The 22,255-nt window shown below is 43.6% G+C and overlaps 1 non-coding gene across 1 annotated transcript; it reads right to left on the bottom strand.

The window, feature by feature from the left end:
- Positions 1-18,562: 18,562 nt before the first annotated feature.
- On the bottom strand, positions 18,563-18,637 carry Trnap-cgg. The gene has a single exon. It is a non-coding gene; the product is annotated as a tRNA-Pro (tRNA).
- Positions 18,638-22,255: the final 3,618 nt, after the last annotated feature.

The following is a 22,255-nucleotide window of genomic DNA, read 5'->3' as shown; positions in this document are numbered from 1 at the left end:
AGAATGGCGATGTACTTCCAACATGATGGATGTCCGGCACATAACTCGCGTGCAGTTCAAGCGGTATTGAATAGCATATTTCATGACAGGTGGAATGCTGGTCGAAGCACCATATACCATGGCCCGCACGTTCACCTGATCTGACGTCCCCGGATTTCTTTCTGTGGGGAAAGTTGAAGGATGTTTGCTATCGTGATCCACCGACAACGCCTGACAACGTGCGTCAGCACATTGTCAATGCATGTGCAAACATTACGGAAGGCGAACTACTCGCTGTTGAGTGGAATGTCGTTACACGTATTGCCAAATGCACTGAGATTGACAGACATCATTTGAGCATTTATTGCATTAATGTGGTATTTACAGGTAATCACGCTGTAACAGCATGCATTCTCGCAATTGATAAGTTCACAATGGTACATATATCACATGGGAACAACCAAGCTAAAATGTTCAGACGTACCTATGTTCTGTATTTTAATTTAAAAAACGTACCTCTTACCAACTGTTAGTCTAAAATTGTGAGCCATATGTTTGTGACTATTACAGCGCCATCTATCACAAAAGCGAAAAAAGTGGTCCAACTAAAACATTCATATTTCTTCGCGTAATACACGGATATGTAATAAAAAATGGAGGTTCCTATTTAAAAAAGCGCAGTTGATATCCGTTTGACCTATGGCAGCGCCATCTAACGGGCCAACCATAGCGTTATCTGGTTTCCGCCTTCAAGCTAAAGTTTCGTTCTTCGTAGTATTTTAGTTTGACGTTTATTTCGTGAGATATTTGCCCGGTCACGATCAGTGGACCAGACTAAGAGTTTGTGCTCTTTGGATTCTTATCATATTTTGTAAAACGCTGAAACAAGGTAACTCTTAAAATCCTGCATCTTCCGGCATCCACAGGACCACTGTAACCCTTGTACTTTCTTCTATCCTCTCCATCATATGTTTTAAATTCAAATTTATGACACCAGGCTATTGTGTGCATAATGTTGTGCCATCATTGACACGTTTCTTCAAGATTCTCTGTTAGATATGTCTCCATGACGCACTTTTTCGTGTAATTTGTTTTCCATCTATAGAGAGGTTTAGATTATAAAACCATAACATGCATATTATTTTTCGGAGTAGTGCTATCGAAACCTGTTACTCCTGTAGTTTTCTTATTACAAAATAAATGACGTCGCAAACTCATTGTTGTTTCAATGGATGACAAGGCCATGGTAGTAGCTCACCTTTGTGGTCTTTCACTCTGAAACGTTTTAGTTTTTCTAATAAAGGTTTTTTAATAGAGCTGTCTATATGTGAAAAAATTTCGAAGATGAAAATAAAATTACAAATGTGAATTATTTCAATATCTTTGTTGCGTAATGAACCTGATGATGTTCTTTCAAGGAATTCCAATTCTAAACATGTACTGTCACTCTATTATGCTTTTCTTTTGCATTTGTGTGCTATTCAGTGAAATGATTGATATAGGTAATTGTTTTAACATGTCTTTACATTAGTTGTTGTCCTTTTAAACAGTATGGCGTAATATAATTGATTTTGAAAGCTGTATCCACTGCTAACTGTAAAAAAAGTCGAAGACATTTATTTTTATTTTGTTATGAATTTTGAAAATTTGAATTTTGTTAGTAAGACGCAAGCTGTATGTGTAAAGAGCTGTTGGACCACCGCCTCAGCAGCTCCTTATGTTTTATTGGCTGACTATGGCTGGAAGTCAGATACCGTGACGTTTCCGGTGTCGAATCGATTTGGTGCACTCCAGTTCATCAGATAAGGCTTTTCTATACAAGATATCGAAATACAGTATTCCGTTTCTCCAGCGTATCCTCTTCTATTCAGATGTTATATATACCTGTGTAGCTGATTTTGGCCGCCCGAAGTTTATCTTTCGCTGGTATTACACTGCTGAGGGTGTTGCATACCCATGCTTTTCTCTGTTTAACCTTAACCAGCCAGAAACCCACACAAAAATCTCCTAAGGCTGACGATGAACTGTCGCTTGGATCGTAGATCAACACACACAGAGCCACTCATGAACTCCGTTATTCATAAGACTGCAACTGCAGTGGCTCGTCAGATAACCAGTTAAGGATTGTATCCTAATTAGATTCGTAAACGCCAAAACGCTATTCTCTCTTGGGAATTCTTTTAGCATTGTCAAGTGGAACCAAATTTTTTCACCATACACACTAAAGGTGCACATTAAAAATAAAGAGTCTTTAATGCCTCCTCAGAATACTTGGAAATAATAACTTCCTTTAAATGGATAAATAACCAAAATGCAAAATCTCCATGCGAGGTATCGTTCTTGCCTTACTACCAAGAAAACCCGTATAATTTCACATCGTATCGCCTGCTATAATTCAGGCAATGCGGCATGCACCCTGTTGTTCAGTGTGGTGTCATCCACTAGCGAATATGCAGCAGAGTCTACCGAAAAAGATATCTAAGATGTTTTGGGAAGTCAGAAACGTTTAACTTGTATCACGTGTTAGTTTCTCACTGGATGCTGAATATCGAATTCTGAGCAGTTCTTATCAGAGTTATGCACACGTAAAACATACATGGTTCGTAATACTTAGCTAAGGTGTCTAATACGCAAGTAAGATATCTCTATAAACGTGTGCCTGTAAGCTGTATACTTGAAGGTGCAATCAAACATAAACCTGTAAAATATACTTGTAGTGATTCTCTTCAGTAATTTGCCTTGCTGATTCCTCATATGCATATTACAAGAAAGAACAATGTAAGTAAAATTACAGAGACCTGCTCTTGCATTGAGGCTTACCAACAAACATGCGTCTTGCTTACATGTCGCAATTGGAACGGGGGCGTTTGGCACAGAATTTAGTCTCTGCTACATGCTACAAGGTAGCTTGTGGAGCTGCAGAGGTCATGTAGTTGCAGATGCTTCTAGCGTGCAGGTAACTGGAACGGCGACGGTGTACAAGGCACCTAGAAATGCCTTTCGTACAGGCAAAGCTGTACGATCAGAGAGCAAGAGCGCCTGACATTGCGTAGAAGCTCTCCTGGTCGAGTATAACGTCGGTACAAAGGTGAAAGGCCAAGGGGCAATGCGCGACCGCATTTCTGCTGAACACATGCGAAATGTTGCTGTACCGTGCTGCCCCCAGGCAGATCATACGCCGCTTTCTATTTCTCTGCGTTCATAACATACGGCGTCATAACCAGAACTAACAAAGGTATGTATTCTCATATCTCCCATCTAAAGTGATACCGGTATTTTTCATTCTCGCTTACCCCTTGCACTACCAAGAGGAGGGAGTACTTCATGACCACGTTTTAGAAATATTGTTATCTTGTCATATACTTTATATTTTAAAATGTTGAAAAAAAGTATTTGTCGTCTCTAATGATTTGTTTCAACAGATCCTGCAATTATTTTAAAATTTTAATGAAACTTAACTCAAAAAATTAATACTTACATTTGTGATGATCTTTCGAAATTAGATCAAAATAAATTCGTTGAGCGGGAATAACTTGGCACCAGCTGTGTTAGGTGCAGCTGTTCTACTTGTTGGTGACGTATGAAAAATTGTGGAGCAATATCCGGGTTCGAGTCCACGTCGGGCAAAATGTTCATACAACACCTGCAGGTAGAACATCTGTACGTAATACGGCTGAAACCAAGTTATTCACATTCAGCTAATTTATTTCGATCCAAAAATTTAAGCCCTACAAGGGAACCTCCCCATCGCACTCCCCTCAGATTTAGTTATAAGTTGGCACAGTGGATAGGCCTTGAAAAACTGAACACAAATCGATCGAGAAAACGGGAAGAAGGTGTGTGGAACTATGAAAAAATAAGCAAAATATACAAAATGGGTCGTCCATGTGCAATATAGGCAATATTAAGGGCATTGTTAGACGAGGAGCGCTGTGGTCCCGTGGTTAGTGTGAACAGCTGCGGAACGAGAGGTCTTTAGTTCAAATTTTCCCTCGACCGAAAATTTTAACTTTTTATTTTCAGTTTATGTGACAAACTCTTATGTTTTCATCACTTTTTTTGAAGTGATTATTACATCCACAAGAAAACCTAAATCGGGCAAGGTAGAAAAATCTTTTTACCCATTAGCCAAGTGTACTAGTTAGGTGGGTCGAGAACATATTCCTGTCATGTGACGCACATGCTGTCACCAGTGTCGTATAGAATATATCAGACGTGTTTTCCTGTGGAGGAATCGGTTGACCTATGATCTTGCGATCAAATGTTTTCGGTTCCCATTGGAGAGGCACGTCCTTTCGTCAACTAATCGCACGGTTTTGCGGTGCGGTCGCAAAACACAGACACTAAACTTATTACAGTGAACAGAGACGTCAATGAACGAACGGACAGATCATAACTTTGCGAAAATAGAGAAAGCAAAATTTCCAGTCGAGGGCAGATTGGAACTAAAGACCTCTCGGTCCGCAGCTGTTCACGCTAACCATGGGACCACGGCGCTCCTCGCCGCATATTGCCCTTAATGTGGCCTATCTTACACATGGACGACCCAATTTGTATATTTTGCTTATTTTTTCATAGTTCCACACAATTTCTTCCTGTTTTCTCGATTGATCTGTGTTCAGTCTTTCAAGGCCTATCCACTGTGCCAACTTATAACTAAATCTGAGGGGGGTGCGATGGGGATGTTCCCTTGTTAGAAGAGGATGTGAACAAATACCATACATTTTCAGATTCATGACCATCCTTACAGATGAGTATATTTTTAAAATACGTTTTGTGAATAAAAGCAACGACAGTTAAAAAAATTTGTACTTTTTTAAATTTTTTGTGGTGGTCAAAGTATCCTCCCCATGCTAGGACACGTTATGGACGATGCACTTAAAACTGTGTTAAAACATACTTTCATGTTCTGGACCGTCCTTCACCTGAATTCCCGTTTAAAACGTGTGTTGTTAATAAGGCTAAGAACAATTACAGATTTTTTTAAATTTTTTGTGGCGGTTATAAAGTACCTCCCCACACCCTTTGATAGTACAACTTATGAAAAATGTCTTTATATAACTAGGGTTAAAGTGTTCTTGCATTACCATTGCGATTAACAAAATCAAAACAGTAATGTAATTACGTGTAAAATTAACTTGAAAAATGTGTCCCCGACGACGTGAAGATACACTGCGGTGACAAAAGTCTCCGGGTATCGATACGCACGTTTACGGATGGTGGTAGTATCGATTACACAAAGTATGAAAGGGCAGTGCTTTGGTGGAGCTGTCATTTATACTCCAGTGATTCATGTGAAAAAGGTTTCGGACGTGGTTATGGCTGCACGACGGGAGTTAACAGACTACGAACGCGCAATGGTGGTTGGAGTTAATCACATGGGGCATTCTATTTCGGAAATCGTTAGGAAATTCAGTATTCCGAGATCCATAGTCTGAGGTCTGTACCAAGAATACCCTGTTTCAGGCATTACCTCACACCACAGACGGCCTTCACCTAAAGACCAAGAACAGTGGCGTTTGCATAGAGCTGTCGATGCTAACAGACTAGTAACATTGCGCGAAGTAACCGACAAGTCAATGTGCGACGTATGACGAACGTATCTGTTAGGCCTGTGCGCGAAATCTGGCGTTAATGGGCTGTGGGAGCAGTCGTCGGACGCGAGTGCCTTTGCTAACTGCCCGACATGGCCTGCAGCAACTCTCCTGGGCTCGAGACCATATCACCTGGAACCTAGACCACTGTGCAACCGTGGCCTGCTCAGGAGAGTCACGATTCAATTAGTTAGAGATGATGGTAGGGGTTCGAATGTGGCGCAGACCCCACGAAAACGTGCACTCGAGTTATCAATAAGGTACTGTGCAAGCTGGTGGTTGCTCCATAGTAAATGTGGGCTATGTTTGCTTGGACTGGATTGGGTCTTCTGGATTTTTGGGTACTTGGAGACGATTTGCAGTCATTCATGGACTCCATGTTCCCAAATTACGATGGAATTCTTATGGATGACAATGCGCCGACCGCTGTGGCTAGAGGTTCTAGGAGCTTCAGTCTGGAGACAATAAATGAGATTCTCCGCAGAATCGGCGGGAAATGAGTGTGTGTTTAAGGCTGACTAGAACAAGGGACCAGATGCTAAGACTTATGTTACAGCGTCGGTTTACCGTGAGCGTAAATAAATCTACCGTATCTAGCGTATTGCGCTGAATAGCTCTTCGGTTACGCTCTCGACAACAAATCCACAGAAGTAGTGGCTTACAAAGCACTTTTTTGACCGATTCTTATACATGTTTATTGAGATCTTGGTCAGGTAGGTTCCATAGAACGAGAAATCGTTAAAAGAAAGGGACGTTCCGTCACGGGATCGTGAATTCAGCTATAAGAGAGATGTCCTGCTGGACGTTGAGGGTTACCTCTCAATTTCCAAGACAGTGCGTTTTACGAAAAGTCGAACAGCACATTACCTCAGCCCAAGTACATCGCGCGAAATTACCACAACGAACAGATCAGACATAATTGCAGCTGAAACGGAAGTTTGCAGAGAACCATTCTTTCCACCCGCCAATCGCGAATGGAACAGACAAAGAAGCGGGGGGAGTGGAGTGGATAGTGTTACCAGAGGTACTTCCCGTCGCAAAGCAAAAGGCAGCTTACCGAATGAAGATGTAGATCTAGATCGGAGAACAACGGCCACGTTATTAGGGGAGCCACCGTGGGCAAAAACAGCAGAGGAAGAAAGACAGGTTTTAATACATTCAACTACACACATCAAAAAAGTTTTGCATCACCTCGATTCCCAGCATCCTGACGATAGACGTTGATTGTGGACATTGTATTACAGACACAGTCCGTTTGACTGTTCAGAGATGTCACTAAACTCACCCAAACATGGAAAGAACCATGCATGAGTGGCTCCTATTAGACGGAGGGGGTCCGACAGCTGATCAGTTCCAGTAATTCCACCAAGAAGGAGGTGTTATCAGTAGTTCAACCATGCCTAAACGGTCAACACCGCTTTTCGATCGCGTCCGTGTTGTTACTTTGCGCCAGGAAGGGCTTTCAGCAAGGGAAGTGTCCAGGCGTCTCGGAGTGAACCAAAGCGATGTTGTCCGGAGAGGAGGAGATACAGAGAGAAAGTAACTGTCGATGACATGCCTCGCTCAGAGCTACTAATGCAGTGGATGACCGCTACCTACGGATTATGGCTTGAAGGAACCCTGACAGCAATGCCAGCATGTTGAATAATGCCTCTCGTGCAGCCACAGGACGTCGTGGTACGACTCAATCTGTGCGCAATAGGCTGCATGATGGGCAACTTCACTCCCGACGTCAATGGCGAGGTCCATCTTTGCAACTACGGCACCATGTAGCGCGGTACAGATGGGCCCAACAACATGCGGCATGGACCGCTTAGGAATGGCGTCACGTTTCCTTCACCGATGAGTGTCGCATGTGCCTTCAACTAGACAATTGTCGTGTTTGGAGGCAACCCGGTCAGGCTGAACGCCTCAGACACACTGCCCAGCGACTGCAGCAAGGTGGAGGCTCTCTGTTGTTCTGGGGTGGCATTATGTGGGTCCGACGTACCCCGCTGGCATCATGGAAGGCGCCATAACGGCTGTACGATGCGTGAATGCCATCCTCCGACCGACAGTGCAACCCTATCGGCAGCATACTGGCGAGGCATTCGTCTTCATGGAAGACAATTAACGCCCCCATCGTGCACATCTTGTAAATGACTTCCTTCGGGGTAACAACATCGTTCGACTAGAGTGTCCAGCATGTTCCTCAGGCATGAACCCTATCGAAAATGCCTGGGATAGATTGAAAAGGGCTGTTTGTGAACGACATGATCCACCAATCAATCTGAACAACAGTGTCTAGAATAACTTGTGGATAGTATGCTACGAAACACAGGTATGCATCACTGCAAGAGGACGTGCTACTGGGTATTAGAGATACCGGGGTGTACAGCAATCTGGACCACTACATCTGAAGGTCTCGCTGTATGGCGGCACAAGACGTAATGTGTGGTTTTCATGAGCAATAAAAAGGAGGGAAATAATGTTTATGTTAATCTATACTCCAATTTTCTGCACGTGTTCAGGAACTGGTGGAACCGAGAAGATGCAAACTTTTTTTGATGTGTGTAATAATCCGGAACATTGGGTGTATGTGCTGCTCAGCGATGGAGGCACATTAGAGGAAAACGAATTTGAAGTAGTTTTGAGAAACTGTGGTGTGTAATATGCTACTTGATAATGGATATGAGTTGCCACACATCTAATGGCTGCCACGATACGCCTGAAACTGCTTATGTAATAAATTGATTAAGACAGTTGTGTGCTGACGTGATTTTTCAAAAATTAGAACTAGGTATAAATCACTGCCTCGTCAAAATAATCTGAATGATAATGCTACAAACATTGTTGCGGTCTTCAATCCAGAGACTGGTTTGATGCAGCTCTTCATGCTACTCTATCCTGAGCAAGCTTCTTCATCTCCCAGTACCTACTGAAACCTACATCCTTCTAAATCTGTATAGCGTACTCATCCCTCCACCCTCCACGCTGCTCTCCAATACTAAATTCGTGATCCCTTGATGCCTCGGAATGTGCCCTACCAACCGACCCCTTCTTCTACTCAAGTTGTGCCACAAACTCCTCTTCTCCTCAATTCTATTCAATTGCTCCTCATTAGTTATGTGATCTACCCATCTAATCCTCAGCATTCTTCTGTAGCACCAGATTTCGAAAGCTACTATTCTGTTCTTGTCTAAACTATTTATCGTCTGCGTTTCACTTCCATACATGGCTGCACTCCATGCAAATACTTTCAGGCTGTTCGAACTGGCCGAGCGGTTCTAGGCGCTTCAGTCTGGAACCGCGCGACCGCTACGGTCGCAGGTTCGAATTCTGCCTCGAGCATGGATTTGTGTGATGCCCTTAGGTTGGTTAGGTTTAACTACTGCTAAGTTCTAGGGGACTGATGACCTCAGATGTTAAGTCCCGTTTGAACCAATACTTTCAGAAACGACTTCCTGACATTTAAATCTAAACTCGATGTTAACAAATTTCTCTTCTTCAGAAACGCTTTCCTTGCCATTGCCAGTCTACATTTTCTATCCTCTCTACTTCGACCATCATCACTTATTTTGCTCCCCAAATAGCAATACTCATTTACCACTTTAATCGTCTCATTTCCTAATCTAATTCCCTCAGCATCACCCGATTTTAATTCGACTACATTCCATTATTCTCGTTTACTTTTGTTGATGTTCATCTTAAACCCTCCTTTCAAGGCACTGTCCATTCCGTTCAACTGCTCTTCCAAGTCCTTTGCTGTCTCTGACAGAATTACAATGTCATCGGTGAACCTCAAAGTTTTTATTTCTTCTCCATGGATTTTAATTCTTACTCCAAATTTTTCATTTGTTTCCTTTTCTGCTTGCTCAATATACAGGTTGAATAACATCGGGGAGAGGCTACAACCCTGTCTCACTCCATTCCCAACCACTGCTTCCCTTTCCTGTCTCTCGACTCTTATAACTACCATCTGATTTCTGTACAAATTGTAAATAGCCTTTCGCTCCCTGTATATTTTACCCCTGCCGCCTTCAGGGTGTGACATAAGTCGGTATAATTAATAACCTAAGTTTTAGCATATGCAATATACAAATTGGTGACGAACCTTAAATCAAACACCGCAAAATAGGCGGAAAAAGGAACTTACCGTAATATTGTGCCAGAAAGGAGAGATTCTTGATGTAGTTGCACAGAGGAGAGCTGCAGCGGTCCACAGACCGTAAAACGGAATGTCTGAAGTCTTAAGGAAGTCCCCGCGGTCTCGGTCCCGCAGTCTTGGCGTGTTTGCCGAGAGCCGGCGCCGGCAGCAGCGGCCGCTGTCTGGTCCGCGCTCCGTGTGGTGGGTCACGTACCGGCTCCCTTAATCCGGCGAGGGACGCGCGCCCTCCAAGCAGCGCAGACGTGCCGCTACAACCGCCCAGGACGCGTGTCCCTGTTCCCCAGCGGTGGCTTCCTAGCATCCGTTCTGTCTTATGACGCCCCTTACAGTACACACACATGATCCGTTAGTTATAACAATATTCATCAGTCCTTCGACCGCCTATCAGTACTACACTGTATACATTGTTATGACCTGACGAAACTACTGTCACAACTGTGGGCTCTTTAATTACTCTGGGAAATGGTTCATCAGAACTATACTACTGCCCATTAAAATTGCTACACCAAGAAGAAATGCGGATGATAAACGGGTGTTCATTGGACAAATATATTACGCTAGAACTGACATGTGATTACATTTTCACGCAGTTTGGGTGCATAGATCCTGAGATATCAGTACCCAGAACAACCACCTCTGGCAGTAATAACGGCCTTGATACACCTGGGCATTGAGTCAAACAGAGCTTGGATGGCGTGTACAGGTACGGCTGCCCATGCAGCTTCAGCACGATACCACAGTTCATGAAGAGTAGTGACTGGCGTATTGTGACGAGCCAGTTGCTCGGCCACCATTGACTAGACGTTTTCAATCGGTGAGAGATCTGGAGAATGTGGTGGCCACGGCAGCAGTCGAACATTTTCTGTATCCAGAAAGGCCCATACAGGACCTGCTACATGCGGTCGTGCATTATCCTGCTGAAATGTAGGGTTTCCCAGGGATCGAATGAAGGGTAGAGCCACAGGTCGTAACATATCTGAAATGTATCGTCCACTGTTCAAAGTGCCGTCAATGCGAACAAGAGGTGACCGAGACTTGTAACCAATGGCACCCCCATACCATCACGCCGGGTGATACGCCAGTATGGCGATGACTAATACACGCTTCCAGTGTACGTTCACCGCGATGTCGGCAAACACGGATCCGACCATCATGAAGCTGTAAACAGAACCTGGATTCATCCGAAAAAAAATGACGTTTTGCCATTCGTGCACCCAGGTTCGTCGTCGAGTACACCATCGCAGGCGCTCCTGTCTGTGATGCAGCGCCAAGGGTAACCGTAGCCGTGGTCTCGGAGCTTTTAGTCCATGCTGCTGCAAACGTCGTCGAACTGTTCGTGCAGATGGTTGTTTTCTTGCACGCGTCCCCATCTGTTGACTCAGGGATCGAGACGTGGCTGCACGATCCGTTACAGCCATGCGGATAAGATGACTGTAATCTCGACTGCTAGTGATACGAGGCCGTTGGGATCCACCACGGCGTTCCGTATTACCATCCTGAATCCACCGATTCCATATTCTGCTAACAGTCATTGGATCTCGACCAAAGCGAGCAGCAATGTGGCGATACGATAAACCGCAATCGGTATAGGCTACAATCCGACCTTTACGAAAGTCAGAAACGTGATGGTATGCATATCTCCTCCGTACACGAGGCATCACAACGACGTTTCACCAGGCATCGCCGGTTAAGTGCTGTTTGTGTATGAGAAATCGGTTGGAAAGTTTTGTCATGTCAGCACGTTGCAGGTGTCGCCACCGGCTCCAACCTTTTGTGAATGCTCTGAGAAGCTAATCATTTACATATCACAGCATCTTCTTCCTCTCGGTTAAATTTCGCATCTGTAGCGCGTCATCTTCGTGGTGTAGCAATTTTAACGGCCAGTAGTGTACAACATATGAAATATTACGAGGGCTATTCGCAAAGTAAGGGTGGATCGACTGCGAAATGGAAACCACAGCGAAAGTCCGATGAAGTTATGCGCAGATATGCCGGACAGTGTCTCAAGCATTCCAGTCGATAGCGTCACATCGCTCTTTCCAGGCCTGAGTGCACGGTGAGTACGTCAAGATGTCTGCCGCCAAGTAAGAGTGCCTCTAGGATTATGACTGATTTCACGCAACCCACACTAACTGTCATGCGTTTAAGTCTGACAATTCTTGGCCGCACACTGCAGGGGAGAATGAGAACGCTTCTGCTGCGTTCTTGATGAGAAATGTTCGATCACCCACTGAACCGTGAATTTACTTTAAAACCTTTTCCTAAGAATTTAGCCGGCCGAAGTGGCCGAGCGGTTCTAGGCGCTTCAGTCTTAAACCGCGCGACCGCTACGGTCGCAGGTTCGAATCCTGCCACGGGCATGGATGTGTGTGATGTCCTTAGGTTAGTTAGGTTTAAGTAGTTCTAAGTTCTAGGGGACTGATGACCTCAGATGTTGAGTCCCATAGTGCTCAGAGCCATTTGAACCATTTTGAACTTAAGAATTTACTTCATTTACTAGCGATTCATCAAGAACATTAACACATTTAATCACACTATGTGAGCGTGGAAGTAGTGGTCAGGGAGTAACTGATGAAATCAAAATGAAATCGGTTTTAACAAATGGGAATTCGGGAATTTTATTCCTAAAATTTTTTTTTTAAGAAACAGGTTTAAAATTATAAGCAGAAAAGCATCCTCTAAATATCAAGTTACAATTTATTCAGGGGAAGAAAGAAAGAAATTTTTGAATGTATGAGCTTTCGGGCTGAGAACCTTGCCATTCCCTTTTGACACGACCGTAGTCACGACGGATCACAACAACCTCTGAAAGACTACACAGGTGCAAATCTGCGGCACACGAGATTACGTTCAGTTGAAACTTCTGGGCTGAGAGGCCGTCGTCGATGTATAAAATTTCTAGCGGACGTTTCGTCTCCATCTGCGAGAGACATCTTCTAAGATCATCCGGACGACCTCAGAAGATGTCTCCCGCAGATGGAGACGAAACGTCAGGTAGAAATTTTATTCATCTACCACGGCCTCTCAGCCCGGAAGTTTCAACTGAAGACAACACCGGCCGTAAAAGCCTACACTGTATGATTACACGAGATTACCTTAAAGTAAAAGTTTTAACAATTCACACAAGCACACGAACTATGCATCCCGTAGGAGGGATAGAAATGGTACAAAACACTAAAATTAAAAGATTAACTTGCCACCGAAGGTGCAACTTAATTTTAACTTCTAAGAAAAGTCTTACGGTGGAAAGGTGGCAAATTTATATACTGAAATGACCATTTAAGTAAATGCCCATGAAATGCAATCTTACATAAAATTATACAAGGTTGGCCAAACATGCTCTACAGTACACATATATCGCCTCTCAAGATAAAAACATATTTCAGGAATTAGGCCGTTACACTTCAAGCAATAAATTCGTTAACAGACCAAATCCGACAAACATGACAGATGTAGCCATTGACGTACGGCGGATTGATAGGGAGATTACCGAACAACCCGGACCGTAGGTTGCTCTAACCCGCCCCTACTCCACAAGTGAAGAACGGACCACCCAATTCATAAATAACCACCTTCCCGCGGGTGGGCAAACGGAGAAGAATGGTGGGACGACCCCAAAACAAAGCATCTGGTGACCTCACCAACAAAACAAGTAGAATTTAACAAGTAAATGAAACAACATATCACCAATAACTTAACGTCTAATAAACTGCGATTTCTCGAGAAGACCTGGCGCAGCACCCCCAAAGCGCTCTCCCGAACCGTACGCTGCCAGCCGCCTCAACGGACGCAGGAAGGCGCGCAGATCTCCAGTCTCACGGCGTCGCAGCTCGCACCGGCCAGACCGATGTCGTGCGTCGACTCCTGTTGTTCTCGTGTCGGCCACGAAGCCACTACCCCTCGCTATAGGGCACGGCCCACTGGACTCTAGTGGCGACCGCACATGCGCCGACGCTGAAGGCGGACAAGTCATCTTGGATCTCAGTGCGCGACGAACCGACCGATCGAACCAACCGCCAACGACCGTTGTCTGAGCAACTCGAACAGACTGGCGCCCTAACGCGCAGACTCAGATGCAGGAACTAAGTCCCCGACCCGGCGACCACTCGTTGCGTTCTCTCACTGCGCCACAAATTCGGACGAGAGACAGCTGGGGACGAAAGACTCACCCAGACTGACCAACTGGTGAGATCATAGCGCCCCTTAAATGCACTTGAACAGGCAACCTTTCCCCCTTCCCACCAGAGGGAGACACCAAAGCTGCGATTGCCACAACGGTGCCACCGCTACGAACAGAGGGCGACTGCTTCACACAACGAGCTGCGGCGCGCTCTTCAAAACAGCAAATTTTTTACCACGGCTCACCCATCATAACAGCCCGGACTTGGCTCCCTCTGTTTTTCATCTTTGCTCCCATTAACTGCTGGCGGTGGGGACAAAGCTTTGGCACAGCCGACAAGCTACAGATCAGCGTAGAGAATTCACTGAAAGTATGGGTGGATGACTTCTATGACTAGAGTGTTGGAATGTTGGTACAGTGTTGCGACATATATTTCAGTATTTGGTATGTCCTTTTGACTGGAGGTGTGGGGGAACATGGCCGATCACTGTGTAAGGAAATGAAACGCCTACAGCCTTCCACATGTTATTTATTCTGTAACTACCAGTTTCGGTGCTTCATTGCGCCATCTTCAGGCCTTGCTTGATGCTGAAGGTGTCATCGTACATATGGATCGTGATGACATTTTCAGCATCAGCCAAGGCCTGAAGATGGCGCACTGAAGCACCGAAACTGGTAACTACACAATAAATAAAATCATAACGACCGCTGTGGGTTTTTCATTTTCTTACGTTGTTGCAGTCGGTGCGGCACTGTGTAGTGAAGTAACTGCAAGATGTAGCTAACTGTATCAAATGAAATATTTTTGATTTTCACTGTGGTTTCCATTTCTCGAACGACTGATCTTATCTTCTGACCGCCGGCCATTGTGACAGAGCGGCTCTAGTCGCTTCAGTCCGGAAACGCGCTGCTGCTACGGTCGCAGGTTCGAATCCTGCTTCGGACATGGATGTGTGACGTCCTTAGGTTAGTTAGGTTTAAGTAGTTCTAAGCCTAGGGGACTGACAACCTCAGATGTTAAGTACCATAGTGCTCAGATCTATTTGAACCACTTTTTTATCTTCTGACAGCCCTCGTAGTTCACTGTATTACGAGAATGATAAAAAGTTTTACTTAACTTTTCGCAATCCACAGCCACAGGGAAGTGCCGAACATTTACTACTGCATTTGAATATTAAAGCATCACTTAATGTACACGTTGTCCGCCCCCGGTTGCGGAGTGGTCAGCGTGATAGAATGTCAATCCTAAGAACCCGAGTTCTATTCCCGGCTTGGTCGGAGATTTTCTCCTCTCACGGACTGGGTGTTGTGTGTTCTCGTTGCTCAAAATTACAGTTCCATCTAAGACATAAGTAGCATGTGAGCTGTTACTAATCATTGTTGTCTTCTGATCGGAGATCAGGAATGGGCTGAGCGATTCCATGCTCGCCTGTAGATCGGCCTGCGTGAGGTGGCGCTGCAATCCTGGGTCGGTGTACACTGCAGTGAAACGTCTATAACTTCTGAGGTATCGAAGCGACTTGCCGACTTTGGTATGGCATCGCGATCTTTGGACTATACCATATACTTCCTCCCTCTCCTTGCTTAATACGTATACGAAAATACGAGCGTACCAAAAATAAGCACAAAAAGTGAACATCCGCTGTGGATAGTATTCAACCTCTTGCAAGAGACACTGAATATGGAAAAATACCGCCGCCCATGGGGTTCCACGACTGCCGTAGATGAATGCTAGGTGTACCACTAAAACCTAAGACGATGCTGGGATCCTAGTAAAGATCAAGTCCTTAAAAAGGAGAACAGTGGACACATCCCATATTAATGGGCACTAATAGGTATCTACATAGTGTATATCCCACTGCAGGAGGCGCTACTATAATTGTGAGCAACTTTACGTCCGTAAGACCGCGGATCGACTGCTAATGCACAAAATTCCGCTAAATCATTAACGTTCGTCAAGGCGAAGTAATCTTAAAATAATTAAAAATATCATTATTTTACACGAAGTCTATTTGTGGAATTCTTCGACTGTTTCTGGAATAAATAATCCACTGAAGACGGCAATAAGTGAGTAGCTAATGACAATTTCATTTTTCACAATTAGTTTAGCGCCCCACATCTACCTGCAGTGTCTTTTAAGCTTCCATCTCCAATTCCACATATATTGTATTGCCGTTTTCTGTCGGAATTTGAATTAATGACAGTCAGTATCAATTTAAGTGGCAGGTTAGGAGCGGTCACCATATGACTAGTATCCACCGCATGTCGTTTTTCCGATTTAAATATATTTCGACTTTCATTCCTCTCAGTTCAGATGGCCAATAGTATGAGACTTCTCTATATTCAGTAACGCACAAATAGAGAAATACATAACTCTGGTCACTTACTTACTGAAAAACATCTCAACGCTGACAGTTCCGGTAGCACTCGACTACTCACCTCTATTAAAACACCATTTTCACTTTGGTTAGTGTTATTCACGAATTTTCCGCATGTAAACTACTAGAACTGAGCTGAACCGTTGTCCGGAAAATATTGCACGCACCCGAGGCCTACGGCAGAGACATGCTGTGCCAAGTACAATCACAGTACACAACACTGCAGGTTTTACGATTGCCAGAGTCGTCTCAGGCGCGTAGCGAGTAACTGTTTCAGACGAGGTTAATAGTTCTTGACTGTGTTTTTAAGTGCTTGTAAGCACTCCATAGAACACGACAGAGTTTTGACCATTAATGGGTATCTTTTCAATTACGTATTCATTTCCAGTGGCCCTGCATGGAGCCGAGCGATTAAGAAATGTGGCGGACAAACCGGTTAGTGTTTGCAGGGTACGAATTATCCGGTGGCGTCGGCATACACCGAACTTACATCATTCAGAATGCCAAATCATGCACTTTTCAGCCGTCTCATTTCCAAACTGTTATTTGATTGGGATACCTATTTCGGCGATATATTACGCCATCTTCAGGCCGACAATGGTAGCCCAATAAAGTAACAGTTTGGAAATTAGACGGTTGAAAGGCGTTTTATTAGAAATTCTGTACTGAACAGCCGAGGTCCCGCAGCCATCTCTGAAAAGATGGACATACAGTTACATCATTCACTCCGGTTGCAGGTGATGTAAGTTTGGTTACCTACCTCAAGGTGCTTAAAATATTTTCCACGCCACTTTTTTGTTGCCCACCTAGTGTATTACTCACACGCTTTCTTTTACGTTTAACTAACTGAGCCGCTCTCATACAATATATGGATTTTGTGTCCGCCATCAGATCACATTATCTCATAATATTATCTCTAGGCGACTGTTCAGCCTGTTAGGTGGGGCAGTTAATACTTGCTAGTAGTAACCACCAGTAACCAGCAGCCACTCTCACACGAACTCGAGCAATAATCTGAAAGAAGTCTTGTGCTTCAAAAGGCACATTTGCATGCAGACTTTTATTAGCAGAGAACGTAATTATAAGTATTGAAATAAAGAAATAATTTGAGCCATTGATACAGTCCACGGTTGTATAAATATCGTATGCAGACGCTGGAAACATTTGAAGATATTTGATCGTCAGATTATTGGCGGAATAAGAGGCATCTTTTGTTTTCTAGTCTTGTCCAGATTGGACGTATTCTGGCACACCGCCATTATTACTCCACTATTTTATTAATACATTCACGAGTTGCAAGAAAACGGCACTCGTAATTGCATAATACAAGTCGCAATGTAAGTGTTGTAATTTGTGTTTTATTTCAGAATATACTGTTGTTACTAACCCATGTATGTTTTATTTTGTATCTTTTGTCATTGTAAGACGGTTTTATGACATGGCATGGGAAAAGGTTAAGTACATCTAAGCAAAAAGTCTTCCAGCGTCTTCCGGTGCTGTCTTATTACGAAGTCCGATTTTAGTGAAGACACAGAGAAATACGGTTAAAAATACATAAACGGACAATTAACAAAAAGCCATTCTCAAGCGCCGAGAGTCTGTATGATATTTAATATTCATTATTATATTTCATTGTATTGTCTCAATCCAGGTACGAACGAGCTAAAAAATTAAAGTACATAACACAGACCGTGATCTAGCCACAAGCCCAAGACCGATATACTGGATATATGAGGCAGAAAAACGGAAAGAGAGTGACGTATGTTGCGGGCAGCTGTATTATGACTGACGCTCACGGAACTGTAAAAGCAGACCATACCACTATGTGCAACACCTTTCTTGTAATGTTTGCCACGGGAATAGGATCAGCACCTCTATAACGCCTTCGCGCTTATTAAAACAAACTGACAACGAAATGCGATGTTTTTGTGTAGATATTTTCTGTTTATCGATTCTTTCTGGCTATAATCTCACACTGACGAGTAATATTGAAGTATCGGTTGAACAACAGTTTTGTAACATAACTCCTAAGAGTGCATTACTTTTTGAGAGGACTTTACCAACAAATCTCAGTCTGATATTTGTCCATCCTGGGATTAATATTAAAAAGGATATCACTTCCTAATGTTCTGCAAAATTATACGGGGTGGTCAAGACAAAACAGGCCTTGTGTTAACTGGAAGTCATATTTGAAGTACTCTGAGTGTTGTTATTCCTTAATGCTAAGACGGTGCTCGAGCTGGCTCGGCTGGTGTCACGGAATGTCGAGCGGAGATTTATTGATCAGGGTTACGTTGCCAGTAATCAGTTTCAAGAGCGAAACTTCCTGGCAGATTAAAATTGTGTGCCCGACCGAGACTCGAACTCGGGACCTTTGCCTTCCGCGGGCAAGTGCTCTACCAACTGAGCTACCGAAGCACGACTCACGGCCGGTACTCACAGCTTTACTTCTGCCAGTACCTCGTCTCCTACCTTCCAAACTTTACAGAAGCTCTCCTGCGAAACTTGCAGAAGTAGCACTCCTGAAAGAAAGGATATTGCGGAGACATGGCTTAGCCACAGCCTGGGGGATGTTTCCAGAATGAGATTTTCACTCTGCAGCGGAGTGTGCGATGATATGAAACTTCTACATCTACATTTACATTTATTCTCCGCAAGTCACCCAACGATGTGTGGCGGAGGGCACTTTACGTGCCACTGTCATTATCTCCCTTTCCTGTTCCAGTCGCGTATGGTTCGCGGAAAGAACGACTGTCTGAAAGCCTCTGTGCGCGCTCTAATCTCTCTAATTTTACATTCGTGATCTCCTCGGGAGGTATAAGTAGGGGGAAGCAATATATTGGATACCTCATCCAGAAACGCACCCTCTCGAAACCTGGCGAGCAAGCTACACCGCGAGGCAGAGCGCCTCTCTTGCAGAGTCTGCCACTTGAGTTTGTTAAACATCTCCGTAACGCTATCACGGTTACCAAATAACCCTGTGACGAAACGCGCCGCTCTTCTTTGGATCTTCTCTATCTCCTCCGTCAACCCGATCTGGTACGGATCCCACACTGATGAGCAATACTCAAGTATAGGTCGAACGAGTGTTTTGTAAGCCACCTCCTTTGTTGATGGACTACATTTTCTAAGGACTCTCCCAATGAATCTCAACCTGGTACCCGCCTTACCAACAATTAATTTTATATGATCATTCCACTTCAAATCGTTCCGCACGCATACTCCCAGATATTTACAGAAGTAACTTCTACCAGTGTTTGTTCCGCTACCATATAATCATACAATAAAGGATCCTTCTTTCTATGTATTCGCAATACATTACATTTGTCTATGTTAAGGGTCAGTTGCCACTCCCTGCACCAAGTGCCTATCCGCTGCAGATCTTCCTGCATTTCGCTACAACTTTTCTAATGCTGCAACTTCTCTGTATACTACAGCATCATCCGCGAAAAGCCGCATTGGACTTCCGACACTATCTACTAGGTCATTTATATATATTGTGAAAAGCAATGGTCCCATAACACTCCCCTGTGGCACGCCAGAGGTTACTTTAACGTCTGTAGACGTCTCTCCATTGATAACAACATGCTGTGTTCTCTTTGCTAAAAACTCTTCAATCCAGCCACACAGCTGGTCTGATATTCCGTAGGCTCTTACTTTGTTTATCAGGCGACAGTGCGGAACTGTGTCGAACGCCTTCCGGAAGTCAAGAAAAGTAGCATCTACCTGGGGGCCTGTATCTAATATTTTCTGGGTCTCATCAACAAATAAAGCGAGTTGGGTCTCACACGATCGCTGTTTCCGGAATCCATGTTGATTCCTACATCGTAGATTCCAAAAACGACATGATACTCGAGCAAAAAACATGTTCTAAAATTCTACAACAGATCGACGTCAGAGATATAGGTCTATAGTTTTGCGCATCTGCTCGACGACCCTTCTTGAAGACTGGGACTACCTGTGTTCTTTTCCAATCATTTGGAACCTTCCGTTCCTCTAGAGACTTGCGGTACACGGCTGTTAGAAGGGGGGCAAGTTCTTCCTGGCAGATTAAAACTGTGTGCCCGACCGAGACTCGAACTCGGGACCTTTGTCTTCTGCGGCCAAGTGCTCTACCAACTGAGCTACCGAAGCACGACTCACGGCCGGTACTCACAGCTTTACCCCTGCCAGTACCGAGTTCGAGTCTCGGTCGGGCACACAGTTTTAATCTGCCAGGAAGTTTCATATCAGCGCACACTCCGCTGCAGAGTGAAAATCTCATTCTAGTTTCAAGAGCGGTTGTGAATACAGTTCTACAGAATGCCTTCTTCATTAAAGAGTTTTCCTGTTGAAACTTGCTTTGGACGTAAATTGTTAAAAATGTTAAATGAAAGTATCTCAATAAATTTTCCAGAAACAGCTACTCCTGCAGAAAGTATCGTACAGAAATTGATCACTTAATTCAGAGCAAAAGGTTCAGTCACTAATGCCGAAAATAACCGTGTAAAGGAAATTTATCTGCCGTGAAATTTTGAAAGTATATAGTAAGAAGGTCACGGAAATCAACTAGACGGCTCTCCTCCCAACTAAACGTTTGACGAACGCCATGCCAGAACATGTTGTTACGTATACATGCATACAAAGTAAAAGTCATGCAAGCATTGAAACTCATAGATTACGCACAACGACAACACTATTGAGAATGGTTACCCACGTATGTCACTGACGGTTGTCTGGATGAAAATCTTTACTTGAGCTCAGACTGAGCATGGTTTCACCTTAGCTGATACATGATCTCTCAAATACACACGATATTGGTCAACAGATAATCCATTGTGACGTTGTGAGGTGCTTCTATATGATTTTGAAGTAGGTGTTTCGTGTGTTGTTTGAGGCCTGATTTCAACAACTTCATCAACTCCCAAGTGCATGAAATGGAATTGTTGCAACTATTTATAGCGCGGCTAACGCAGAAAGAGCGAGAGTATATCTTTCTTCCCTAAGATGGCGCTGCGCAGCATACTTCACGGCTTTCAGTGTCGTACGTGCACGAAGTTTTCGGAGAAGAACACGTACAGTTTCCGTCGTTTTATGGTTTACCAGATCGCAAGGTCTGTCTACCTGTGATTTTAATTTGTAGGGTAATTTAAAGGATAAGGTCTACAGTAAAAACCCGCATAAAATTCAAGAGCTGAACTCAAACATACGCAATGTGACTCGGAAGTCACACCAAATGAATTAACAAAAGTTTCCAATAACATTCTAAGACATGCTGAGTTGTGTATCGAAGTTTATGGTGAACATTTTCAGTGCCTCCTGTTATTTATTGACCTATTGAATGTTCAGTACGTTGGTTTTCATAATATTAATTTACTACTCTGTACTCTGCGTTTAGAATAAACAAGTGAATTATCTGTATGTCGTTTATGAGCCATGAGGCCGCTTTTATTTTGGCCAACCTGTATTTATTTGGTCACGAACGAGCTTTCGGCTACCCACGCTATCTTCAGGTGACAAGTAAACGTCGAAAATACAGATAAACATGATTTGTGACTCACACAGATAATATTTGTAGAGAAGACACAAAAATGACAGAGTGTTTACAAAGGAAAACGTTCATTTTTGTCACAGAGAAATAGTTACATTAACTAAAAAAGGGGGTAAACGAATTTTTACGTGGAGATACATTTAATAACTGTCGAGAAATAAGAGGAATTTGCGTCTGAGTCTAGCGTTCGTAATGAAAAATTAATGAATTACTGTGCAGATAAACCTCTTAAATTATTTGCTTTTCAAACAGCTGAGCAAAACTGAACGTACTCAGGCATTACTCTCTTTACTTATTCTGGTCAACACTAAACTGATACAATATTTTTAGCGCAACGCAGTCCGACTTTCATAAATCCCTACAAAAGAATGGCCCTGACTAACAATAACCTATACCTTTCATGAATGACTAACCTCACAAAAATCTTCGTTACTCAAACTACTGCAATACAGCGAGCGCCACAACTGCCAGCTAAATAAAAGATTCAAACAACTGAAGGCACTAACT

Source organism: Schistocerca piceifrons, chromosome 1 (genome assembly GCF_021461385.2).
Source record: "Schistocerca piceifrons isolate TAMUIC-IGC-003096 chromosome 1, iqSchPice1.1, whole genome shotgun sequence".
NCBI lineage: Eukaryota > Metazoa > Arthropoda > Insecta > Orthoptera > Acrididae > Schistocerca > Schistocerca piceifrons.
This window is presented reverse-complemented; position numbering and strand designations above follow the sequence as displayed.